General features: G+C 40.2%; 1 protein-coding gene across 2 annotated transcripts in view; it reads right to left on the reverse strand.

Moving 5' to 3' along the window:
• The window catches only part of PIP5K1B (phosphatidylinositol-4-phosphate 5-kinase type 1 beta), a 309,699-nt gene that overhangs the window by 261,056 nt on the left and 20,779 nt on the right, over nucleotides 1–27,864 (reverse strand). Inside the window, exon 2 of one of the 2 annotated variants that reach the window (XM_003911777.4) lies at nucleotides 10,301–10,456. The exons of the other annotated variant lie outside the window; for it this stretch is intronic. The gene's annotated coding sequence lies outside the window, so the exon portion shown is untranslated. The remainder of the gene's footprint in view (nucleotides 1–10,300; nucleotides 10,457–27,864) is intronic. 2 annotated transcript variants of the gene reach the window in all.

Below are 27,864 nucleotides of genomic sequence, written 5' to 3' on the forward strand. Positions count from 1 at the left end.
TATTTAATGGTGGGATGGATAAGACCTATCTCTGCATGCCAACAGCCAAAATCATAGGGAAAAATATTAGATCTAACAACTAATCTCAAGAGATTAAATCTTTCAGTTTCACAAAACTGAAAGGCAAGCAAATTGAAGGAAATATCTGCATCATATGGCAGAAAGAGAGTTAAAATTTTAACCAATAAAAAGTTTTTGTAAATTAACTTCAAAAGCAGAGCATTCCATTGAAAATAAGCACTACCCTTCTCATCTAATAGGTGAAGTAAGAAAAATCCAGAGAAGACTGACTAAAGCATACGTTGGTAACTCCTGGCAAAAGATGAGATGAAATCTGGGCTTTGCAGTCCCCTAGAAACATTATTTTTCTGCATTATCAGGTTGCCTAAATCTAAAAAAAGAGAAAGGAAAAGAAAGAAGGAAGAGAAGGCGCAAAGGAGACAGCAAGGGAGGGAAAGAAAGAAAACGAAAGGGAGAAAAAAAAAAAGAAAGAAAGAATAAAAAGGAAACCAAACCATATTCCAATGGCTATGGCTGAATGAATTACCTATGCATGTTTGTACACATGTTAAGTTAAAAAGCAATCTCCTACCCTTGCACTAACTATGTAAGTGACCTAACTTCTCGGCCTTGTTGCTCATCTTAGAGCAAGCTGAACTTGAAGATCTCTAACACTGTCCAGTTCAACCCCACTTGCATTAATGTATGACATTATAAAGTTATGGGCAACTCAGAAAACAACCTACATACAATTCAGTGAACATTTATTTGGCACCTAATATGGGCAAGATACCATAATAGATACTGTGGGGATATAGCTTTGGCCTCTACTTGTATAATCAATCTATTACCATAAAATTCTGGAGCTGGAAGAACTAAATTTTATAAACGAGCAAACAAGCATGTTGGATATACTGAAATATAAAACCTTTAATACATTAATAAAGTTAAAGAAAATGTATTCCATATATATAACATGTTAAGGCTATCATATTCTTTAACAATTCTTTTAAATAATTAGATAGGAAAATAGGGAATCTGAGCTTGAGGTCTAGCACTGTCAGAAATCCATTTTTAAGAAAATTATTATCTGAATTCATATAACATAAAATTAAGCATTTTAAAGTAAACATTTAGTATGTTCACAACGCTGTGTAACTACCTCTTCTGCTAGTTCCCAAACTTTCCTTGCACTGCAGCAATGAATTCAAGATGTGCTCCATCCTTGATCTTGACCATTTCCCAATGAAGCCCATGACTCTTTGAGGAATTTCTCAATTCACTTAGCGTAACTAGGCAACTCATTCTATTCTAAAATCATTTAACAAATGTCTATGTAAATCTCTACCAACAAAATGAAGGGCCATATAATTACCCAGAAAAGTCAATCTCTGGAGTCATCTATGAGAATTACAAAACTGCATTTTTAGTAGCTGGACTTTTATTACCTAAATTACTCCCTGCTTCTATTCTCTCATCTCTGTCTTTGTGAAAGTTTGCACAGAGTATTCAAAAAGTGTCCAAGCCCAAGCTCACAAGAGATCAATTCATAGGTTCTCTATGCAGACCCCTCTTTGGCATGCAAGGTTTATGCAAGAAATGTTTGCCTATGAAAAGTTGATAATTATAGGTATGCTTTAGAAAGAAATTACAATTGCCATGAATATTTACATAATACCTTAGAAATATGCTTTTATGCTAATCATAAAATTGTAACTGCCAACATTTTCTGATAATTTATTATGCTCTTGACACAAGTCTACATGCTTTCTATACGTTATTTCATTTGAATCTTACAACAGTTATAAAAATACTGAGGTTTAGAGGTTACATGACTTGCCCAAAGTCATCCACTTTACAATAACTACCAGGCATACTTCTTCCCTGAGACCGCATTGCCAATAATGATCCCTGAACCGTTTCTATAAAGAATTCCCACAGCAGCTGGGATAAACCAAAGCCACATGGCTTAATTCTGAAAGGCACTCCCAGGCAGTCTGTGGGGAAGGAGCAAAAGGTTCACCACCTTTGAAAGACTTAGGAATTCCAACCATTAGTCATCAGCAGAGGTGCATCAACAAATACTGGTTTCAATCCACGTCAAAGATGTTTTCATTATCCCCATGAAAGGATTAAAAACGGTCCCCTCTAATATCACAACCTGCCCCCTTGTGCCACCTTCAGCACTCCCAACCCCCTTCCCTAAACTGCTGGTTTCCCATAGTCTCATCACTATCTAAACACTCTACCATTTACTAATTGATTGTGCATATAAGTATTCTAGTGTGCTAGAATGCAAACTCATTGAGAACAGGGATCTTCATTTTATTCACTGCTGTGTCTCCAGTGTTTAGAGATATAGTGGCCTGGGTCACAGATGAAGCACGTTCCTCTTCCTTACAAAAGTATATGATGGTAGCTATTCAAATCACTTTCTAACATTTCACCAAAACCTGCTAAACACTGCTAAATATTTCACACATTTGAATGGAGACACTGATACATTCATAAGTGAATGCAACAGCTACGTCACCGAGGAGAAAGCTGTAATTATGGAATAATAGAACTATCACTGACAGATGGAAGGGGTTTTGCTTGTTGTTACAGCTTATCCAGGGAATTATATAAAGAGTTCAGTGAGTTAGCATAACTGACAGGCAACCTACGCATACAAATCTTGGGGAGCTGAAAGGCGAGAGGGGAAGGCAATGAAGGAAGGATGTTTAATTTCAAAACATATGTGCATCTTCATAATAGAAGTTACTGTTTGGAAAATGTTTTCAATGGCCATTAATTCTTTAACAGAAACTATGGAAAACAATGTGACAAAGTAGTATGGCAGAGCATGGGTTAATAATCATTTTCCTGCATTAAATACTTTGCAATTTGCCAGGCACTGTTCTGAAGCCTTTACATATATTACATCATTTGAATATCCTTACAACAACCGTGTGATATAAGGACTGCAATTATTTTATAGATAATGAAACTGGGGCTCGGAGAGGGTGTCTAACTTGCCCATGGCTACACAGCTACTTAGTGATGGAGCTGGGATTAAGCTGTACCTAATTTGTACTCTACCTTGGTGTTTCTCAACAGGGTGTAGTTTTGTCCCCCAGCTGACATGTGGCAATGTTTGGAGACATTTGTGGTTGTTGTAACTAGGGGGAAGGAACTACTGGCATCTAGTGAGTAGGAATGCCACCGAACATCCTTAGGGCAGAGCATCGCCCCACGACAAAGAATGTTCCGGCCCCTAAGTGTCAGTAGTGCCAAGGCTGAGAAACCCTGCTCTCAAACTCTTCACCTCTGTACTTAAAGCTTGAGAAACACCTTTGACACAGGGACTTCTGTCCTTTTTAGGAGGAAAACAAACTGTAACATGTGGTTACAGGTGGTCATGTTACCTTATAAGAGAAGTGCATTCATTTCCTGAGGCTGCTGTAACAAATGACACTAAATCTGGTGGCTTAAAACTATGAAAATTTATTCTCTCCCAGTTCTGGAGGCGAGAAGTCCAAAACCAATGTCACTAGCTGAAACTGAGGTGCTGGCACGGTCACGCTCTCTCTGGAGGCTCCGGGGAACTCTGTCCCTGACCCATTCCAGCTCCTGGTGGCTGCCAGAATTGGCACTCCTTGACTGGTGGCCACATCACTTCACTCTCTGCCTACATCTTCACGTCACCTTCCCCTGCATGTCCCTCTCTGTCCCCCTCTGCCTCTTTCTCATTAGGATGCCTGTGAAACATTTAGAGCCCACCTGAAAATATAGGGTAATCCCCTCAAAATGCTTAATTCAACCACATCTACAGAGACTATTTTTCAAAATAAGGTAACATTTACAAGTTCTAAGAATTAGGATGTGGATATCTTTGGGGGACCGTGAGTAGACATTATTATTTCCATTTTACCATGAGGGAACTTCAAGTCAAGTGCCCAGGGACAAATGGCTAACAAGTGGTAGAGGTGGGGTTTGAACCCAGTTCTGTCCCCTTGGACGCTCGTTCTTTTTTCTTTATACATTGCCACCTACAGAGGCTAGAGAAAAGATCTGAAACCTGGCCGGGTGCGGTAGGTCACGCCTTTGGGAGGCAGAGGTGGGCGGATCACCTGAGGTCGGGAGTTTGAGACCAGCCTGACCAACATGGTGAAACCCCCTCTCTACTAAAAATAGCCAGGCGGGGTGGTGCATGCCTGTAATCCCACTACTCGGGAGGCTGGGGCAAGTGAATCGCTTGAACCTGGGAGGCGGAGGTTGCGGTGAGCTGAGGTCATGCCATGGTAGTCCAGCCTGGGCAATAAGAGCGAAACTCTGTCTCAAAAAAAAAAAAAAGGAAATCTGAAACCCAGCCTCAGAGTGGGGCCTACTGGAAGAAAACTACAAATCCAGGCATATTCTAAGCACTGTCTGTAAAAATCATGACGGCACAAACTTTCATGATATGAGTGTCTGAAGAATACAATCACCTGTAATCTTTGCATAGAACTGTCTAGAGCCTTCTTCCTGAGTCTAAAGTAAAATGCAGCAAACTACAGCTATAACTACACATGCTTCTTTAGCATTTGTACTTTATTATGGACTAAAATCTCACACTTGCTGTGAGAAGAAGTCATTGCCAGTGGAGAGAAGGATATGGTAGGCCTGTGTGTCTGTGGGGATGGAGTTTCCATAATCCCAGAAATGTTTTGATATTAAAAATATTGGGCATTCAGCTGTAAAAAGGAATGAAGCACTGACTCAAGTCACAATATGGATGAACCTTAAAACATTACGCTAAGTGAAAGAAGTCAGGCATAAAATGACACAGATTGTATGATTCCTTTTATGTGAACTACCCAGAACAGTTAAATCCACAGAAACAGAAAGCAGATTAGGGGTTGCCTCGGGCTACAGGGAGTGGGGAATGGGGAGTGACTGCTTAGTGAGGATGGGGTTTTATTTTGGAATGGTGAAAATATCTTGGAACTAGATAGAGGTGGTGGTCACCTTCATTTTTCATAGTAAAATGGTTAATTTTATGTTCTAAGAGTTTTACCTAAGTAGATACATAATGAGGCCTCAATGCTAAGCAGACTCTGGGATGGACAATCCATTTCTTTACAATGTAGTGTTAAACCATATTGTGGATCAAATTCTAGAGGAGTGGCTTCTAGCTAAGATATTATGATTTTATATGACCCTGGACAGAATATGTCTTCTAGTACTCTACTTTTTGGATTATGACAAGAAGGTTTAAAAAACAGCAAGTCATACAATTTTAAAATTCACTTCTAATTTTTTAACTAAAGTAATAAGTACTTGCTGTAAAAAGAAGCTATATTATGCCAAAACTTATAGTAAAGTAATATCTAGAATAAAAATTTTACCTCCCACTCTCCTAAAATTAGTTGCCTACTTGTATTTCCTTATAACAGAGCCAGATGAGATAATAAAATAAAAGTGCTGTGTTAACTCTGAAGCATATTTCGAATGCAAGGCATTATTATGAGTGTAAATAACAATACTCATCAAAAAGACAGCACAAAGGAAAACACTGCCATGTTACAGTGTGTACTTTATAACAACGCACCAGTAATAACTAACCAACAAAATTGGTGGTCTATTATTTTACAATCAACAGACAGTAATTAAGCAACAAACTTCAACTGCTGCAGTTTCGATTTGATAATAACCAGATAGGACACACCAGAGGAATGTGCATATACGAGATAAGCCTCCTCCTCCTCCTCCTGAAGCAAGTACACCCAAGTAGTCGCCCAGGGAGTCTAGACTGCCCCCAGGGCCTTATATGGAGTAAAACTTGTTAAGGGAGGAATGTGAAATTCTCTGACTTGTGGCCAGAGTTAGGACCGTCTATGGAGTAGGCAGGGAAAGAATGAGAGGGAAGGCGATCGCCAAGCCTAGTTCAAGTCCAATGCCTTCCTTCAGAATCCAGCTTCTATTCCTAAGGAGAAAGACATTCCCATAGCTCGTGAACCCCCAACTGTGTGGGCCGAGGGCAGGGACGGGTCCGGTGTGAGGGGGTGGAGGGAGGCTATGACAACTTTGGGGATCTACTACCTATAAACATGCTGCTTTCATGGGGCTGCATCTTGAAGAGAATTTCTCTTGCTGTGTACCATGCAAGATAGATTCTGGGCTAGGAACTAGTCTTTCCATTCCAGCCTGAGGCCAGGCTGCTGCCACCTCGGCAGGATCTGGAAGTGGTAAGCCAGGCCTTGCTGCAAGGCCAGAGGACAGCTGGACATGAAGGACTGCAGGAGAGGCACAAAGAGGACAAGACCAGAAGACAGATAGAAGTGCTGAGCTCTGGGCCATGCTTGCCATTAACCCCTTAGATAAAGTTATCTCACAGCTAACTCCCCTTAGTGTGGGTATCTGTAAAACGGGGTAGCACCTCTGCTTTCCTTGCCTCAAACTAAATTCTTGCTAGAAGAGAGTGAGAGAAAAAGAGCCAGAGTGAAAGAGAAAGTGAGATAGAGAGAGGAGAAAGGGGTGAGGGGAGATGATAATGAACAGAAAAATATACCAAAAATTAAGCCTTGTCTCAGTACTTCCAAAACTCTGTGTATGCCATATAACTAAGAATCTGTTTGTTAAGAGTTAACACATTTTGGGACGCCAAGGTGGGTAGACCACTTGAGGCCAGAAGTTCAAGACCAGCCTGGCCAACATAGCAAAACCCAGTCTCTACTAAAAATACAAAAATTAGCCAGGCATGGTGATGCATGCCTGTAGTCCTAGCTTCTCAGGAAGCTGAGGCACAAGAGTAGCGTGAACCCAGCAGGTAGAGGTTGCAGTGAGCCAAGATCACACCACTGCACTCCAGCCTGGGTGATAGAGCAAGACTGTGTCTCAAAAAAAAAAAAAAAAAAAAAGAGTTAACACAAAAGAAGAGAGACATTTGGCAAAAGAGCAGCTTAAACAAAGGTAACTTTTTAATTCATGCTTTCATTCATTTATTCAACATATATTTAGTGAGCACTGGTTAGGTTTCTATTACCAAATAAAACAGACATGAATTTTCCTTTATGGGGCTTACCATTTGGTGCGAGAGTAAGACACTAAATAGCTTGTATAATTTATTTGGAAACATTATCATTTATAATATAAGATGTACTGTGAGGGAGATAAAGGGAATTGCAGTAAGAGAAAACAGAACATTAGGGGAGATCTACTTAAGTGGGGTTTGAGCAAAGAAGTCTTTACTAAGGAAGGAACATTTACGAATCCTAAAGGAACAGAAGAAGCTGGCAACACAGAGCAGGAGCAGGCAGCAGAGAGGGAGCTTCCTGGGTGGAAGATTCAGGTGGAGCACAGGTCCTGGAGCAGGATGGAGGGCAGGAGAGGAAGAGGCTGGAGCGAAGTGGACACTCCTATCTACTCCCAAGAGCCTTTTCTATGCTGTGTGTCATGTGCATCTCGAAGAGCTAAGGATAAGCCCTGCTTCCCAAGAAGGTATTACAGAACGTCAAAATGGGAAGTGTCAAACAAGCCACAAAGATGGATGAGATACCAGATTCCAAAGTGAAGTGCCAGGCCTAGATGTAGTTTTTCAAAGAACATAGCCCAAAACCTTTTTCACTGGTCTTAAACCTCTTATCTACAGTGAGGCTACAAGTAGGCTGGACTGTTTGTTGGTGGCTAAAAGGAGAGAATGTTTGAAGCAAGCAGGCTGCAGTCCAGTCTGGTCCTAGCCTAAAGGACTAAGCTTAGGAAGAGATAAGAGTACCTGCCCCTCCCTGCTTCTCCCCTTTCCAGCCTAGTGAGGGGGCTCAACAGGACTACCTGGAGAGCATGAGGCTGTTACGATATGGAAGGCACTGTGACCTTGTTTGGGACTTCTGCTTAAGAAATCTGAAGAACTGGAGAGCTGGCTGGATGCTGACGGATAAGCCAAAGGAAATGACAGCTGCCCTGGGAGCAGCCTGCCCTCTCCCAGTTGGTGGGAACAAAGGAAGTGTGAGTGTTTCCCATGGACCACACCATAAGCATATGTACAGGGCATATAATAGGATCTTCCCAACAAGGGCCACCTGGACAGCAATAGAACCCAGCAGACAGGAGTACGAATTGATTGGTGGGCTTTCTAGAGACTGGAAGGAGTCTGCAATTAGGCTGAAGAGAGTGTAGCAGCCCCAACAAGGAAACTGGAGGTGAGAGGCCCCCAGAGACAAGGTGAGAGGGTATCTCCAAAGAACCCATAAAAGGCTCCACAAGTGAAAGAATCAACTCTAAACACCCACAACACAAAAAGAGCTCTCCTATGATACCGCCTGCCAAGTAAAAGCTTTCCTACACTCCTTCCTGTTTCCCACCCAGCCCCTAACCCCAGTCCAGAAATCATAGCTACTGAGTAAGCAAGAGAAAAAGCCTCCAACCACAGCCCCCTCTCCCTGCAACAGGCCCTAGCCAGGGGAAGGGGAGCAGTTATAAATATGAATGAAGTTGGAAGCTTTAACTATCCCATAATACTAGACATTTTAAGTATCTGGCAAATTAAAGTGGGGTTTTTTATTATATATGAGGAATCAGAATAGCCACGTGATATGTTTTCATCCAAAAAACAGGGGAAATGCTTTCCACTGTATAAATATTAATGGGAGAGTAGGAGACTTGATGAAGTTGTTTTCTGATGGCCTCCCATGAAAGCTATTTGTTCAAGGCAGATTATACATAGAACCCCATTGTGCTAGCACATCTCATGGAAAATGTACTTTCCAAAAATGAGGCCCGGCATGCCCCAGCTTGAGGATGAAGATCACTGTGGTTTGTGGGTACACCTTGTAACACGGTCCATCCTTGGCCAGGCCATGCAGAGCCTTCAGTATCTATGGCAACTGAGGCTACGGACCTCCTGCATACATCAGTGGTTCTCGTTCTTACACCTTCCTCCTTTTTCAGGAAGACAAATTGTTTCAGGAAGGAATCCCTATCACCAGGAACCTCCACCAAGCTCAGCTCTGATCCTCCTGAAACAAGCTCTGATTGACTTCCCAATATTGTGCCTTATGAGTCTTCTTCTTAGATGTCACCCTAACAGGATTCCCAGTACATTCATCTGGCACCCAGTTGAGAAGGCCAGAGCCTCAACCCATACTCAGCAGGAAACCCAAGGAGAATCAATGAAAGGCCAGGGGCCTCTTTAACTCCACCCATTCAATCTCCCATTGTCTTAGTGTCATGAAAAGCAAGTCTTAACACATGCAGGGCAGTAAAACATGACATGGAATTCATCTTCAGTAAACTGGCACTTTGGTTAAGCAAATGTGGAAAAGTCAACCACCACAGCATCCTTATATGCCAGTGCGTTTTAGCAAATTAACATACTGACCAAGTCTTTCTGATATTGGAAATATTGCTTACCAAATCAACACCATGTGACAGGGATTTCTTCTCACACATATACACTGTTCTTATGAAAGCTCATTCAAAGCTGACATTAAAAGACATTTTGGGCCAAGCCTGGCTCATGCCTGTAATCCCAACAGTTTGGGAGGCTAAGGCAGGACGATCACTTGAGCCCAGGAGTTTGAAACCAGACTGGGCACATAGCCCTAACTTTACACTAGAATAAAAAATTAGCCAGGCATGGTGGCATGCAAATGTAGTCCCAGCTACTCAGGAGGCTGAGGCAGGAGGATTGCTTGAGCCTGGAAGGTCAAGGCTGCAGTAAGCTATAGTTGCACCACTCTAGCCTGGGTGACAGAATGACATCCCTGTTTCAAAAAAAAAAAAAAACAACCAGTTTTGGTATTTGGGCTATTTTTAAAATGCACATCAGAGGATCTGAAGGTTTCTGGGCCTGCTCCCCACTAGGTTCCGAGCTTCTTGAAGACAGGGACTATGTTTCATCCACTTTTGTACCCTCCTGGGGCCTAGTACAAAATCTGATATATATGTGGGTTCATTCAAAGTCTGATAGCTGATAAATGAGTGAACAAATGAACATTCTGGCTCATATTTTCAGTTAGATTTGTGTGAACACTATAATTAAATCTGTTTTGAAAAAGAGAGAAACCTGCTATCCATCACTGTCGACCACTCTATTCTCTACAGACCATTTTGAGTGTGTTTATTTGAATCTTGTAGTCAGATGCTATAGTGTTCTTTTGTGTAAAAAATTTTCCTGGGGTACCTCTTTCTACAGGCTCCTGAGGCCACCCCCATAGATGCCCATTCACACCACTCAGACACAGCAAAGATCCAGCATGGTATTGGGCTCCATCAAAGGGAATCAATGGGTATCTCGAAGGGAATAATACTGCTTTAAAATATGTATTTTCAAAAGAATTACCTTTCACCTCTCTCCTAGAAGGACCTTTGGAGATGAAGCAGAAAGAGAAAAGGCCCTCAAATGCTGAGAGGTATCAGGCACAGAGAAAGGTCAGAGGACTGGGGTTGGACGGCTCTGCAGTCACATCTCAGCTCTGCTGGGCCTTGGCTTCCTCATCTGTAAAATGGAGATAATAATGCCTACCTCAAAGAATCACGGTGAGGAGGGGAACAAGTGAATGTATGAAGGCTCTTATTATAGCCCTTGACACATAATAAGGGCTCAAATGGTGGTTAGTTCTACATACAACGCAAATTACATACACCTATCTGTATATTTAAAGATAATTTTGTGTCTGAGTGGTCCACAACTCTCAAAGGAGCTGAGATCCAAAACTCAGCTGTTTAGAACTTGGAATGCACTTTCCCATGGAAACAGTGCTACAAATTATAGAACTTAAGAATCAGAAACCAGATGACCTTATAGTACATCCAGTGATGTAGTAAAACTTCCCACTAAATGTAGGATTTCTTAATATAGGCTCTCCGGTGTTGAAATTCCAAGCAAGGCCACCAAAACCAATGTAACCCATAATGTCACTGAAACCACATGCAAGGAAACAAATAATAGTGGAAAACAATTTTTAAAATTCAGTAATATTTCAGCTTCACATGTTCTTCTAACCTTAGCTAAGATTATCTTCCAATTCTGAAACTCATATAGAAGTGAGGAGACATAAACTTCTTATGAGTAGGGTCATGATAACCTACCCTGCTTCTCCCCACCCCCAACAACTACCACCCAAATCTTCCAATTAGTAATACGTGATAAGGGCTCTATCAGCAGCATCAACAAAATGCAATGGGCCCATGGAGAAGAAAGTGATAACTGGGGGGCTAGAGAGTGTGAAGATAAATGCCAAAGAGAAGAAGAGGTGAGGCATGAAGGAGGGAGGCAGAGAACAGAAAGAACAGGCTTAGTTACCAAGTTTCCCTTCTTTATCTCCTTGCTCAGAGTCAGCCCCATCTCATCTGGTTGTACACAAGCAAAACTATTTGTAAAGATCATTCCACAATGGATTGGTGGGCTTTCAAGACAATTCGAGATACTGTTTGGTCACATGCTAATGTCATTTTTTAGGGGTCACCCCTCATCCTCCACCTTGACCCCTGGCCATGGCAGTCTCTACCTATGCAGTGACAGCAAGAAGGCAGAGTGCTCTGGGATATTTCTACTGCTTGTTCTCTGGAATGAAATCAACTGACTGTACTTACAGCACATTCAGAAGCCAAGGGTGCTTAGTTTGGAGAGTGCATAACATTGTCTTCAATACGGAAAATTTCAAAGAAACTGCAAAAGTGACCAAGGAAATCTAGTTTTGGACAAAAACTCTAAGTCCTACTCAGATGACATGGGATAATGTTAAATGAAACAAAAATCAATTTATGAAAAAATATATGATTCCAATTTTTGAAATGCATGTACACACACAGTTTTAGGCTTTCTTAGATATATCTGCTCAGAAAAAAGGAAGCTAATGCTCCAGAACATGAACAATGATTTTATCTGTGTTAGGGAATGAAAGAGTATATATTTTTTCTTCATAATTTTCTAAGTCTGGTTAAATGGGTAATTATATAAAAGTGGGTAAAATGGCATTTAGAAATACTAATTTGAGATTTTAAAGCTAAAAGATTTCTTAGAAATGACCTGATCTAAAACTTCCCCCAATCCCTCTCAGGTTTGTAGGTAAAACACCCCTGGCACACCGACTGGCTTCTGAGCCTGAAGTCTTACAACTCAAGGATAACTAGCTACATCATGGCTTGAGCTCAGATCTTGTGACATTTATGGTCTGTGCCACTCCCATAATATCACGTTGCCTAGAGTCAGAGACTAATAAACTTCATAAGGAAATACGCCATGAGGAAGGCACAAGCCTTACTGTGCACACCCACATTTCTCACTAAATAAATATTTGCCTTTGAAGCATATCATAATTTTATGACATGCAAACAATTCAGTTGCTAAAGGAGCTCCCGTGATTTCATCAGAGCTACTGAACCAGAGTCGTAGTTATGAAGTTTGAACTCCTGCATTGCCTAGAAGACCACTATCAGAGAGCTTCAGGAGAAAAATATATTAAAAGGCATCTCTGTCCTCATGCTAGGTATCTCTGTGATTATAGAGAAGACATAGGTTATTTCTGTCTTCTACTGTTGTGAACTACATATATAACAGCCACTTAACTTCCATTGAACCCAAGAGACTGAAGAGACCCATTGTACCATACTGTATTAGAACTACTTAACATTTAGTCAGCCCAAAAACATGTATAGAAATGAGATAAACTAAAAACACTTTCTGAAAGTATCCATGTCTCAAAGGCTTTAAGTACTTCTATTTATAAAGCCTTGTTAGGAGCTATGCAATATCTAAATCTTACCAAAAGATTTGTCCCAAGATCTTCCATTTCTTCATGGAGAAAATTCAGACATTGGATGCAAACACATGTATAGCAGAGCCTTGGGCCGCACAGAAATGGCTTCCTGTTTTGCTCCATTTGTCTTACTGGTAGGGATTGGGAATGCTTTCTAGGCAAAGGGTGGGGAGCTGGCCTATCAAGGACACAGTAGCAGGAAGGACAGGCCGCAGGTAGTGAGGTCAAAGAACTGTTTTTCATATAAGCAAAGAGACTCTACACCTGGTCACAGCCACAATGGGTAGCTTGTTTCCTGCCCAATGTGCTAACCAGGAGCATAATACATGACCCCAGGATGTACCTGCGGCTGGCAGACAGCGTGCAGGAGTCTGGGCAATACGTCAGTCTCTTGGGTTCAGCAGTATAAGCCTAGACTGAAAACCTGAAATTAGCTATGCAGGTCACATGAGTTTAGGACAAAGCCTCAAGCATGCATAGGCACAGCAGAGAAGAAAGCGCCTGAAATGAGCACTGAAAGCGTGAAAATGCTGCCTGGGGAGAATTCTCAGTGGAAGGAGCTAGAGGAGAAGTGCAGGAAACAGGAGGCAGAGAAGTATTGCAATCTGAGATATCACAGGCTACAAAATATTCCTCCAACCAAAATTACTGTGGTATTAAGGGAAGCCCTAAGAAGGAGGCTGAAATTTATGTTTAAATATAAATGCTGACTTCTTAAATATTTTAAAGTTTTAAGGAAAGAATATAATGTGCTGAAGTGGCCTCTTGTCTTTGTCAGTCAAAATAAAGGTACCCAAAATGGATCAAGAACTATACTACTACATCCCTCAGTCAAAGATCTCCAACTCTGAGAGGTTAATCCAAGTATATAGACAAAAGAAGCCAAAGGCTAGGTTGTATGAAGATGTACAAATGTTGTGTCCCATAAGAGCAGAAAATAAAGAGTTGATGATATTTGAGGACTGATAAGGGGAAAATCAGACTAAGCAAGAGTAAATTGAGGCACAGGAAATATTTTAAACTCCTTTACAAATGATAATGTGAAGATACAAAATAGGAAAATAAAATATGAAGTTTAAAAATTCAAAATTAAATGGTCATAAAGATTACAACGGAATCAAAATAGTGGTGCTGGGAAAGAAGCTAGAGAAACAGTCGATGATCAAATGCTGACGGTGGCCAGGATTCAGGGTCGGCTGATGGAGAATGGAGAAACTGAAGGCCAGACCCCATGGTAAAGCTATGGGGAACATTTTTGGCCGGTGAAGAGGCTATAGGCTCATCTAGAAATGTCAAGGCATGGGCCTGAGCCCCCCAAAAAGGAAAAAAAAATGTTGACCTTCCTGAGATCAAAGTGGGCTCAAGTACACTGTTTGAAACTTGAAATAAAGCATTGAAAATGTGGATAGTTTAATATGATCCTGAAGAAGGGTGATCTGAAGGAACTTGCAGATTAAAAGAAAAGAGGCCCCTTCTCAGAGAGGGCCTGAAAGGGTCTGTTTAAGCTAGAAATATCTGGAAGGGTCCATTTAAGAGTCTAGAAATTTGGCCAAACTCGCCAAGGGACATGAGAATCAAGTTGTACTCCTGATATCACATGAGAGCGGGAATGGGGCAAAGTGATTAACTTCACCCCACCTCTTGTCATCTCCAGCTTTCAGATGATAATATGCAGACCCAAGAAAGGTGATGCCAGCTGCTGGCCCAAGATGACAACTAGTTTATGGTGGTGACAGGAACAGTACTCACATCTTTTCCTCTCAGTCCAGCAATTCTTTATTATAGCATGCTCTCACAGCAACCATATGTAGGTGGACCCAGCATTCTCCTACCATACACGAATTAACCTTAAAAAGTCATTTTCACTATACAAATGTTATTGTTTTTATTTGTAATTGGTGAAATTCAAGAAGGCCAAAAATAAAGAAAATCAACTGTTGTTTCAATTCTAAATACAACCTCATTTTAGAAGTTCTCATTATTTCTGTTAAATGTATTTAGTTGGTGTTGGCCTATTTTCATAGTTCATATTATGAAGATTTATTCTATAGGTTTATATCATTAGCCACATAAATATGAATTTTTAAGATTTCTATACAAGTTCTAAGGACCCTTCTTCAGTTTGGGGCCAAGAAAACCCTAAATACCTGCCACTGGAAACCTCTTTCTAGGCCAACAAACACTCAGTCATTACCTATGTTATGGCATATGAATAGAATCAGCTATGAATTTATTGCATTATTCTGTCATCCTCCAAACATCTCTCTATTATGTCCTTAAGGAGAACGGCGAGAAATATTTGTCAAATGCTTTGATGTCTTTGGCATTATCTTCCAATACAGAAGCCCCTTTTATAAAAGAAAATGTGACAACTGGTCACTACACATTACTAGATTTATGCTGGTTCCTAAGGATCAATGCAATCTCTTCTCTGGACTACTAAATAATTCATATGATGGTAGTCCAGAAATTTTGCAAGGGTGCATTTCATACATTGAAAGTTTTAGGAATTCAACTTTGTCAAAAGCTACATAGAACAACATTGGCATATCTCTGGTCTTCTGGAACCTCTGCCACTCTCCAAGTTCACTCAACAATCACCAGCAATGGCTCAAAGATGATGTCTGCTAACTCCTTCAACCCTGCTAACCCTGAGATACAATCCAGTGTGTCCCAGAGAGGTAAATGCATTCAAATTACCTGGATTTTCTTTCACTGTCATCCAAATCCCTTTTAGTAACACCCTTTTCATTTTGGAAATAATTTCCTTTGATGGAGAATTGAAAGCAATATAGTTCTGCGTATGTCATCTATTCATGCCAGCCTTATGCCCTTATTTAAGCAACAGTCTATTGCTGTCTCCATTCTTCTAGCTCCAGATACAACTAAAAAGCAAAATAAACACAACACTATTCTCAAAATACAAATGACATATGCCCCCACGCACACTCCAAAAAGGTTCAACCTAACCATTAAGGAAATAAAATAAACACATCAATAAAATGTCATTTTGTAACAAACTGGAAACACACCTTTAAGAGATAGAAGGCTAACCTAGTGAGGCTGTAGGGAAATGGACATCCAATAATGTAACTGTATTTGGAAGCAAATACATAAGATGTTCATGCTCATCGAGAGCATCCTGGCTAACACGGTGAAACCCCGTCTCTACTAAAAAAATACAAAAAACTAGCCGGGCGAGGTGGCGGGCACCTGTAGTCCCAGCTACTCGGGAGGCTGAGGCAGGAGCATGGCGTAAACCCGGGAGGCGGCGCTTGCAGTGAGCTGAGATCCGGCCACTGCACTCCAGCCTGGGCAACAGAGCGAGACTCCGTTTCAAAAAAAAAAAAAGATGTTCATGCTCTTTGTTCCAGGAAACCTAAACTTGGATATTTATCTTAAGAGACACAATCTGAAAGAAAAGAAGGTCAAAGTATATAAATATAGGAAGTATAGGAATATCAAAATGGCCCCAAACTGGATGCCTTCTAAGTATTCAATAATGGAAATGTTTAAGTAAACTATAAAACATCAGCTGTGGTAGGCTGAATAATGTCCCCAAAGATGTTCACATCCTAATCCCCAGAACTTGTGAATATATGGTAAAAGGAATCTTCTAGATGTAATTAAATTGTCTCAAAATGGGGAGATTATCCTGGATTATCCAAATGGACCTAATGTAATCTCCAAAGTGTATAGAAGAGGAAGACAGGTTCAGAATAGGAGATGTGGTGATTGAAGCAGAGGCAGAGGGGTAGGTAAGGTTTGAAGATGCTGCTAGCTTTAAAGATGGAGTGAGGAGCCATGAGTCAAGGAGTGAGGGTGGATTCTACAAGGTGGAAGAAGCAAGGAAACGGATTCTCCCCTAGAGCCTCCAAAAGGAGTGCAGCTCTGCCAACACCTTGATTTTAGGACTCTGACCTCCAGAACTGTGAGAAAATAAATTTGTATCCTTTTAAGTCATTCCATGTGTGGTAAGTTTTACAGCAGCAGTAGGAGACTATACACAAACTATTACGCAGCCACTGAATGTTATAAACCTGAGGACTACAGAGCAACAGAAGAAAAATGTTAAAATACACAGATGGCAAAACTGTATGTACACAATTACTACATGTGAAATATGCATACAAATAGATCAAGATTAATAGATTAAGACAGAATATACTAGTAGAGTAAAAGACTTTTTAACTGGTCTTTCTACTTTTGCAACATTCAGAGTGGCCAGAGTGGTCCTTTTCAAATACGAAATCAGATGACCCTATTCCTCTGCTCAAAAGCCTCCAATAGCTTCTCAAGTTCTCACAAGGACCTCCACAGCCCAACTCCACAGCAGTACACAGCTCCCACGACAGCCACTCACACGCACTTTCCGTGATTCCATCCCAGACACCACCTGCCCAAACGTGTGTTTGTCCTCACTCACTCCATCTCACTACCTGGCTGACCCCGCTCCAGGCTCATGGACCAACCTGCTATTCCTGGAGTGTTCCAAGCCATTCCTGCTTCAGGCTTTTGCACTGTCTGTTCCCTCTGCCTGAAATACTCTTCTTAGTGGTATGCACATGGCTCATTCCCTTGCTTCCTCCCTGTCTCTGCTCAAATGCCACCTTAGCAATGGGGCTTTCCTCAACTGCCGTATATAAATAGTCCCATCAGCCCACCTCAGAACCCCCGACTCCCTTATCCTGCTTTACCTTTCTCCAAAGCATGTATTATTGTCATATTTAAAATATCTATTCATGGCCAGGCGCGGTGGCTCACGCTTGTAATCCCAGCACTTTTGGAGGCTGATGCGGGCAGATCACTTGAGGCCAGGAGTTCGAGACCAGCTTGGCCAACATGGCTAAACCCCATCTCTACTAAAAATACAAAACATTAGCTGGTCGTGGTGGCACATGCCTATAATCCCAGCTAGTTGGGAGGCTAAGGCACGAGAATAGCTTGAACCTCAGAGGCAGAGGTTTCAGTGAGCTGAGATCACACCATTGCACTCCAACCTGGGCAACAGAGCAAGACTGTGTCTCAAAAAAAAAAAAAAAAAAAAAGGCCCACAAATAAATAATATATATATAAAATATATAATTCAAATATAAACTCCAAGAGAGCACAGATTTTGGTAGCTCCAAAAATCTACCACTGTGCATCCCCAGAGCCTAAGAGTTCACATAATGGGCATTAAAATTCACACAGTAGGCCAGGTGTGGTGGCTCACGCCTGTAATTCCAGCACTTTGGGAGGCCAAGGCAGGCAGATCACTTGAGGTCAGGAGTTCGAGATCAGCCTAGCCAACATGGTGAAACCCTGTCTCTACTAAAAATACAAAAACTAGCCAGGGGTGGTGGTAGGTGTCTGTAATCTCAGCTACTTGGGAGGCTGAGGCAGGGGAATTGCCTGAGCCCAGGAAAGTTGCAGTGAGCTAAAATCATGCCACTGCACTCTAGCATGAGGAACAAAGCGAGACTCCATCTCAAAAAAAAAGAAAAAAGAAAAAAAATTCACACAATGGGCAACTGAAAATTCATTGAGTAAATGAATGATGATCAGAGATTACTTCAGAGAAATGACAAGAGTACCCATTTTAATATAGCTGCTTTATAGGCAAACCAAATAACTTCATTTAGTAGAGTGATATAATCATTTTCACAAACCAGCAGCTAAGTAACTTTTGGTGATATTTTTAGAAACTTAGTTCAATCAGAAGTTCTTTCTTCATCTTCTGTGCATGTCTTTTTAAAATACAAATTAATCATAAAGTGTCCTCTGAAGCCACATGGGTTCCCTTAGATTCTATTTCCTTATATCTCTCATGAAGTTTCATCATATTTGTCTAATCAGGATTTCACTTTTCAGAAACTCTCATCCCTTCTGAATTACATATCCCTAAAAAGCTGTGAGATCTGATTTATTTTCATTGAATGTTTTTAAATCTGCTCTCCTAAAGCCCTGGTAATATGTCTTTGACTGGAGTTTTTTTCTTCATAGTTACAAATTCCGAGAGATCTGAGACAGGAAATACAAGTGGTATACAAGTGAGCTAAGAGCATCTTGTAGTGCCAGAAAGTAAGAAGGTGCTACAAAGCAAGCCAGCAAGCAAACAAAGCCCCAAAATGACAAGAGTATTTCAAGGATTACAGGAGCCAACTGCAAGAGGAGGCAAAAAATGACCTAAAGCTGGAACAACATGAGCAAGAAAATGAAGCAGTATCTGGATTATAACTCAAAGTATAAAATATATGAGTCCATAATGATATAAATAAATGATTGAATGAGTAAATAAATGGGGAGAATAACAAATTTTTCATGCAGAATAATTGCACATAATTTTTATAGATACTTCACCCTAAAGGATACTCCACTCTTTCTATGTGGGCTAAAAAGAGTGACTTCCTTCCAAAGACTACTGTATAAAAAGAGAAGGGAATAAAAAGAATAACTTTACAGTGGAGAAACCTGACAAATAATACTTCAGCCAGATGATAAAGATCAGCATCAACAGTGATCAGTCATATTAATAGTATTACCCTTGATACGATGTGATGTGATACGATAGTTTTACCCTTGATATGATGTCCCCCAAACACTCCTGGGTACATTACTCCAGTCTAATGATGAGAAAAACATGAGACAAATCCCAAGCGAGGGACTTTCTAAAAAAACACTGGACAGTAATTCTCAAAATTGTCAAGGTCATCAAAACCAAGGCAAATCTGTGAAACTGTCATAACCAAGAGGAGCCTAAGTAGACATGACAAATCTAATGACAAATATAACATGGTAATCCAGATAGGATCCTGGAACAAGAGCAACCACCAAAAAAAAAAAAAAAAAAAGGACATTACGGAAAATAGCAAAACAGTAGTATATCAAAATCAGTTGATGAATTGTGACAAATGTATGTACTAATATAAGATAAAGATGGGGAAACTGGTATGAGTTATATAAGAATTCTCTCACTACACGTGTAATAGTGTTCTAAATCTAAACATGTTCTCATATAAGTTAAAAAAAACTTCCAAGAGATCAGGACTGTTGTCATCAAAGGCTCCTCCATCTTCCACACCATAAAGTCATTCTTTCTTAATGGTTGGTGATAAATCCAATACAGCAATTTATTTGTTGTATTCTGAAAAGTGACAAAAATAGGCTGAAAGGTACTGGGTTGTTTTTAGCCCAATTAGCCAGCAGAAGCTGAGATGGTCACCTCCTATTGCCTTTTCCAGTTTTGCCATTTGTATAGTATCAACAGATCAGCCTCAGCCTCCATCTGTTTGGCTGGTAGAAGGTTCCCACAACAATCAAACTGATGGGCTGCTTTTCTTTCTCTTTTAACCTCACCAAATGTTCTGCAGAATAGTTCTTCCATCAGATTGTGGATTTATAGATAAACATGTTCTTCCTTCCTTATCAGTCCTGTTTCTCCCTTTTGTATAGACTGGAGGGACATTCTTATCCTTGTGAGTTTGAAGACCATTTGAGCAAAATGTCCTGGGAGCAGGTAGCAGTCATCACATTAGAGGAAAAATAAGTAGAGAGAAAAAGGAGGAGGATCTTCTATATCCAGTCCATTTTATACATTCTGGACCCATCTGCCTGCTACCAGCAGTCTTCACTGGTCAACCACTCAACCAAGCAGTAGAGATATGTTGGTAGCTTTGAGCCTTCGTTCTTGTGGTCCTTCCCTTCCAGTGAAGACATCTTTCCCTTTCTATTGTTTCTTCTAGCTTTATTAATTCTGTGTGCCTCCCACATAGGAGTGATCGTTCTCTCCTCTGAACTCTAATAAAACCTGTCTTACTTTGAGTTCCCAGGCAGTTGGTTGTGTCTCACATGCATATTTCCTCAACAACACTGTAGTAAACTCTTTAATGGGGTGAACTTCATCTACTTTTCTGTATGTACTTTGTGCCTTGATCAATCAAATTGTCCAATAAATATTAGTAAGAATTTGAGTGCTTAACATTGAGTTTTTAACAATAAGTCAATGAGGTAGGAACGTAATTACCCCCATTTTATAGTTGAAAATGCTGAAGAATAAAGTAGCTAAGTGACTTTCGTGGGGGTGCATAGAAGTTGTAGAGCCAGAATTTGCGCCCAAATTCAAGCTCTTAATCACCACAGTACATTCTACTGCCTCCTAATAAATATACTAGTTAAATGATCCTTTAAAGAGTCTAAGTATGGCCGGGCGCAGTGGCTCATGCCACTGGCGCATTGGGAGGCCAAGAGGGGGTGGATCAAGAGGTCAAGAGATCGAGACCTGCCTGGTCAACATGGTGAAACCCCATCTCTACTAAAAATACAAAAATTAGCTGGGCGTGGTGACCTGCGCCTGTAGTCCCAGCTACTTGGGTGGCTGAGGCAGGAGAATCGCCTGAACCCAGGAGGCAGAGGTTACAGTGAGCTGAGATCGCGCCACTGCACTCCAGCCTGGGAGAAAAAGCAAGACTCCATCTCAAAAACAAAAACAAAACAAAAAAAAAACAAAAGGCTAAGTGTTTCAATAAGTGGGGATCTCGGAAGAAAAGAGAAAAACCCTTGGTCTGTGACCCAAAATTGACTGAGAAAAATGTTATTCAATTGTTTTTCCCCAAATCTAAATGTCACACAGAGTTTGTGCATAGTATAAACAATAGGATTCAAGGGAAAGAGCAATTTTAAAAATTCTTTGGGCAGCACTACAGTTAGCCCTCATTCTTCACACTGCTTCACATGTCAACCAGTTGGACTGGTAGACACAAAATGACCAAACAGAGAAAAACAAAATATGCAAGGCTCTGCAGTTTGGAGCTCAATGCCAGGCTGGCTCACACACTTTGGTGGAAGTGGGCAGAGACTAGCCATTGTACTGGAGGAATAACCAGCACCCAGCGCCATACTGCATGTGTACAGACGGTAAGCAGCAAGGTTTTCTTCAGCAATCTGCTTCTCATTTCCCACTGGAAATTTTGTGGTTGGATGGTTGGCTTCTTAGAGGACTTCTAAAAATAAGTTACCGCCAATTCAATTACACAAGTACATGAGTATTTACAATCACCTTGCAGCCTACACCTAGATCAAATAACTTTCCCTTCTACTATGAGGAAGAGGGTACCAAACTTCAATGGATGTGCAAAGCATCAAAATTGGTACAGGCTCCATCCACATCATCGTCGTCATCTTCATCATCATCATCAGCAGCAGCAGCAGCAGCATCTCTAACCCCCTCTCCCCTCGCCTCCACATCACCAGCACCGGATTATGAGTTTTTCATGGATGCCTGCCCACTGTGCCAGTAATCAATTGTAATGCCCACTCTTTCCAAGAAGAATTACCCAGCTTTGCCTCAGGGACAGCAGACCTTTCTACTCCACTGTGTTCTTGCCATTTCTCTCATGTCAACTGCTACTTAACTCTGAGCTCTCCCAGAAAGCCATGCCCAGGGAAAACAGTGGCCTTCCTACATTTGTTAGATGTGTCAATTTGTCTTCTTTTGGGTTCCACTTGCTTCTGTTTACCAGACCCAGGTGTCTGGTTTAGCTATCAGATGTGAGACAAGTGCCTCCTCTGATCTCCTCTGCACAAACAGTAGGTGGTCAAATTTCTGAATTTCCAGAGGGATATAGATGAAGACTCTAAAGCATGCCGTGGTTGATCCCTAACACCGCGGGAGTACAAGTTAGACGTGGTAAGAGAATGAATTTCCTTTGAATCCCAAATATGCCAAAGACTAAATGAATACTGACATAGTTTCAGACACTCTTGAATAGTGCTATTAAATAAACAACAACAAAAAAGATCCATGTAATTCAATCAGCAAGACTTTGGAGTAAAGCCAATTCCTTATGACAACATTTTGTTTATTGAAAAATAAACAAGAGACCCTTCCTCCCTCAAGCAATTTACAATCCAACAGGGAAGATAAGACACACCTGCAAATAACTGAAACTACACCTTGAAAGGTGATAAATCCCAAAGGAGAGGTATAAATAAAATGCTTATTTCCTCCACCTCCCTATTCCAGCACCACAGTAAGAATTTCAGGAGTGGCTAGCAAGCAAATCTAGCTCGTGACTAGTTCGCAGTAGCCCCACCCATGGTGCTTAGGTGGAGACTCAGGAATCCCTTGAAGACAGAGGTCAGCCAGAAGTAGCTGAGAGTCAACGCCATCACTTCCCACACCTCCTTCCACACACAGTATAAAAAGGGTTGCAGTTTGCTTATTATAAAATGCTTCCTGAAATACAGTGAAGTAAACAAGAGGAGGCAGTTTTCAAAAGTAAAGAACATAATTACAACATTTTATCACTTTTTAAAGTGTGTGACTGTCTCTCAGAGTATTTTCCTAGCATGCATTCGCCCTGTGCGCCAGCCTTTCTTCAAATCTGGATTATACAAACCATCACATGCACTAACCTCAAAGGCTTAATTTGCAATCCTAAGGCTGTCTAACTCCAGCCACATTCAGTACTTTTACCATCTTTCTGTTAATTGCATTATCTTCCCCTAATTGAATGTGTTTGCCCTGCTCCTCCAATCTGTTGCAAATTCCCTGATGGCAAGGATCACACATTTGTTTTTGCAATTGCTTCCCCATCCAGCCACTCAGTCTAAATGTTAGCCCCTTTGCCCTCCGCACCTTTCAAAATACTTTGCACATAAAAAGTGAAAGGAAGTATCATTTACTTAGTTCCTGCCACCCATATTCCTTTATCTCAGTTAACCCTCTCAATAATCTATGGAAGTGGTCAACATTAGCCTCATTTCAGAGGCTGTTCTTTGCTGGGAAGGCAAAGGAACTGGATCATCATTGATCCTGTCCACTGTACACAATGCAGTGTTAGCTTCACCTCTTCTGTTTTCCCCACAAAATACATACATTCTATCCAGACATCAGGGATACCAAAAATCGTATTGGCACAACAGATATTCACAAACTGATGTTAAATTGAAATATGGCAACCTTTAGACATCAAGATTTCTAGAACAGCCTCTAAGATTCTGAAGCAGCACTTGACCATAACACATGACCCTTGAAACCAAATTATGACACATATTGAAAGGCATCCACAGGCATGTGCTAAAGGTAACTTTCCTTGACAGTGAAGATGATGGAAGTCATATCTGTTTACTGGTTAATGATTGAAGGAACAGATTTCAACTAAGACTTCAAGGAAACCAGTGGCCTGCCTGGCCCCATTTCATGGTAATCCTTTCTCATGAAAAGAGGGGAGAAGAAATATTGGATAACTATATTCAAAATTCTAAATTCAAAACAATCATGAAATCCATTCATCCTTTTCCTGTTTCCAATAGGTTGGAACAAATCAGCTAGGGTTGATTTGAATTTGTACACAGCATATACATAAAGTCTACCCACCCATTTTAAGGACTCAATGAATCTTTGGAATTTATTGTCCCATTCCAACACAACTTGGTGTGACAAGTTCACGAGTTTTATTTCACAACACAGTCCAGGCCAAGGTCCACTACAGTGACTTCTGTTGGCTGAAATTCTCTGCTTTTCTGCAATTTACTTGTATATGACATTACTTAAAGTGTGATATTTGTTAAGAATTGAGAAATCTGTTTCTTTTTTTTTTTTTTTTTTGAGACGGAGTCTCGCTCTGTCGCCCAGGCTGGAGTGCAGTGGCCGGATCTCAGCTCACTGCAAGCTCCGCCTCCCGGGTTCACGCCATTCTCCTGCCTCAGCCTCCCGAGTAGCTGGGACTACAGGCGCCCGCCACCTCGCCCGGCTAGTTTTTTGTATGTTTTTAGTAGAGACGGGGTTTCACCGTGTTAGCCAGGATGGTCTCGATCTCCCGACCTCGTGATCCGCCCGTCTCGGCCTCCCAAGGTGCTGGGATTACAGGCTTGAGCCACCGCGCCCGGCCGAGAAATCTGTTTCTATATAGAAAAAAATTTAATGTTGTAATTGGATATGGGCTGTGATAACAGATCTAAAACTTTCTTTGAAGTAATTTTTTAATCCAAAAATAAATCTCATCTGCTGACATGGCTCACTTTTTGGAAATGAATGTTAGTTTCAATTAGTCTTGAGGAGTACTTCTTCAATTACTCTATCCTCACTTTTATTGGAAGCATAGAGCAGACCCTCACTGGCATCCCATTTCCTGGCTGTTCGTATCAGGTGCTCCAAATCTTGTTGACCCTCGGTATTATTTTCTATATCCTATGATACACCTCCTTTACGTGAATTATATTTTCTTATGTTCTTCATGTCATATTCATATGCAGCCAAATACACAATTAAAGGGTGAACAAAATCATCAATGCAAATTGTACATAACCATTCTATGCTTTTTCATCCTGATCCGTGTACTTGCTTATAAACAGTTGTTCACAACATTATGTCTCTTTTTTTCACTTAATTTCACACAGACTTCTCCATAATATTCTATCTGCAAGTAATATTCTATTGTTATGAATTATTATGGTTTGTTTAACCATTTCCCCAAATGTTATTGAAGTCATTTTTAGCCTTTCATGACTATAATGAATATTGTTCTAACAAGATGTTTTTTCCCTCCTTTGACTTATTTTCCCTTGAAAAGGGAAATTATTGGATCTAAGGGTATATTCAGTGAAATGGCTTTTGTTAAATATTGTTGGTACCCTTTAGGAAGTATACTAATTTGAAAGCTAACAAAAATCTACAAATATCAAATTCTACACAGCCATGCCAACATTGTAACTTATCATTTATTTCTTAGGTCTCAGTTACTTCAGCTTGTATTGCTTTTACTGTTACTATGGATGATTACCTTTGTCTATGTTGGTCCTTTTCACGTATAAAAATGATAGTACCTAACCTTTGGCCATTTATCCAAATAAAGGTTAGTTCTTGTATAATTTTACACATACCTTACATATTCTGGATACTAACCTTTACATGTGTATAGATATAGATACGTTCCCTATCTCATGGTTTTTTAGATAATCTTAGTTATACTGGTTTTAATATGTTTTAATACAGTTAGAAAATATTAAGAAATTATTTTGTCTATTCCGGAAAAATCAATTAGACTATAGTTTTTTTCTATCTCCCAGAAATGAACCAAGATATGCTTTGCCCTAGGTAACAGAAAGTAAGAGTTTACTCCTACTCTTCAATAATCATTGATTTAAAAATGATATATTTCAAGTAGAAGAATTTAAAAAGTTCCTATAAGAAGGATATTATAAGAACATGAATATATTTGGATATAAATATCTCCATTCATCTAAATATTTTAAATTCTTGTTAAACCTTCCTTCAAAATTCCTTCTTTCTCCTTATGCAACCCCCATATACCAGTACCCTAATGTATTTCTTACAATTATTACTTTAGAGCGAAGAAAGATAACTTTTAAATGATGATTGAACATATTAGTGTCATTAAACATAGGAAGAAATCAGTAAGTGTGCCATGAATTGCCACTTCTAAGTAGCTACAATTTAACTAATGTCCTGGCTCACAATCACCATTAGGGAAGGTACCTATGAGTACAATGAATGCAAACACTTTCACTTACAGAAGGCTTGACTTCCCCAGCAGCTCATTAGTCATATCTTCACTAATTAGCAAAACACTCACAGCTTTAAGCCTCTTCTTGAAATACTACCTCTTCATGAGACACAGGGCAGGAGGTTCTTGTTGGATATCCTTTCCCTTCACTCAACCCTCTAATGGCTTCTCACACACTAAGTGCTTCTAGGTCTCCTTATGTCCTCTATTAAATGATGATAATAGTATCTACTCCATGGGTTGCTGTGATTATTAAACAAGTGTCATATGTTTATTGTTTAGAACGTACCTAGAATGCAGCAAGAACCTAAGTGTCACGTGTTCATCAGCACTGACTGTCATTTGAGGGCCCCTCCTTTCTTTATATACCTCTAAACATAGACCACTTCCCCATATTCTTTATATTATTCAGTCTTACCCTCTACCTATTATACTTACTTCATATTGCTTTTATCTTTATGTCCTAATTACCAATATGCCAAAAATTTACTTTTTTCGGGGAAATGTATGTGCAAGGCAATAAATTAAACCAGATAGAAGACTTCATAAGAGTGATCGACTCTTGCTTTTCCTATCCCTGCCACTAGTTCCATTCTCCCAAGGCAACTGTTCTTCAAATTTTGTTTTAGTTTCTTGATAGTTATCTTTACAACTGTTGATAACATGCTTGAATATCTAGGTCTTGACTCATATTCAAGGACTCTCCTCACACTGCCCTGGCCTCCTCCTGAAGTTTAATATATTCTTATAATTCTTCTGTTCAATTTATTTGTAATGTTAAGTACTAACATTTCTGTTTTTGCCAACATCTGTTCTGAGGCAAAACTATCTTTATTCATAGACAACATGATTGTCTATGTAAAAAGTATCTATGTGTGCTACAAAAAAAACAAAAACAAAAACAAAACCTTACTAGAATCAATACAAGAGTTTAGCACCTTATCAAAAACCATCTAAGAATGGCAAATAGGCACATGAAAAGACACTCAATATGATCAGCGGTCAGGGAAATGCAATTTAAAGCTACAATAAGCCACCATGACACAACTATTTGAATATCTAAATTCAAAAGAATGATCATGCCAAGTGTTGATAGAGTTGAAGCAACAGGAACTCTCTTACGAGAATGCAAGGTGGCACAATCACTGTGGAATTCCAGCAACTTTTAACAGCTATAGTTTACCTTGCTATTTTAGGAAATGAGGATATTAGCACCCTCTCCTCCCTGATGCCACATCCCACCTCCTGCCAACTACACTTTTTCTTTTGTTGAGGTTGCTAACATTTGCACTGTAGCCGGCAATCATAACCAAGTCTGCCATGCTTAGTCCACAATCTGATTCTAAAACCAGAAAACTGAGAAACAGCACCTGTATGATTATGATTGTGCCACTCTATTCACTGCCAGGCTAACTAAAGAATTAAGCTTTGGGGCTCTTATTATAAATCCAGTGTCATGACTACAGATCCAATTTTGTGACACTTATGCCAATGGTATTATACTCTATGAGTTTCCCTCATTTTTGGTCAGGTAATTCCAGTCAGATTCCTCTGTCATTTGGTATAGGTCATCAGACTATAAACATTTCAATTTTTTTAATTTGTAATTTCTGTTGGTACATAGGTGTATATATTTA

Source organism: Papio anubis, chromosome 13 (assembly GCF_008728515.1).
Source record: "Papio anubis isolate 15944 chromosome 13, Panubis1.0, whole genome shotgun sequence".
NCBI classification, from domain to species: Eukaryota; Metazoa; Chordata; class Mammalia; order Primates; family Cercopithecidae; genus Papio; species Papio anubis.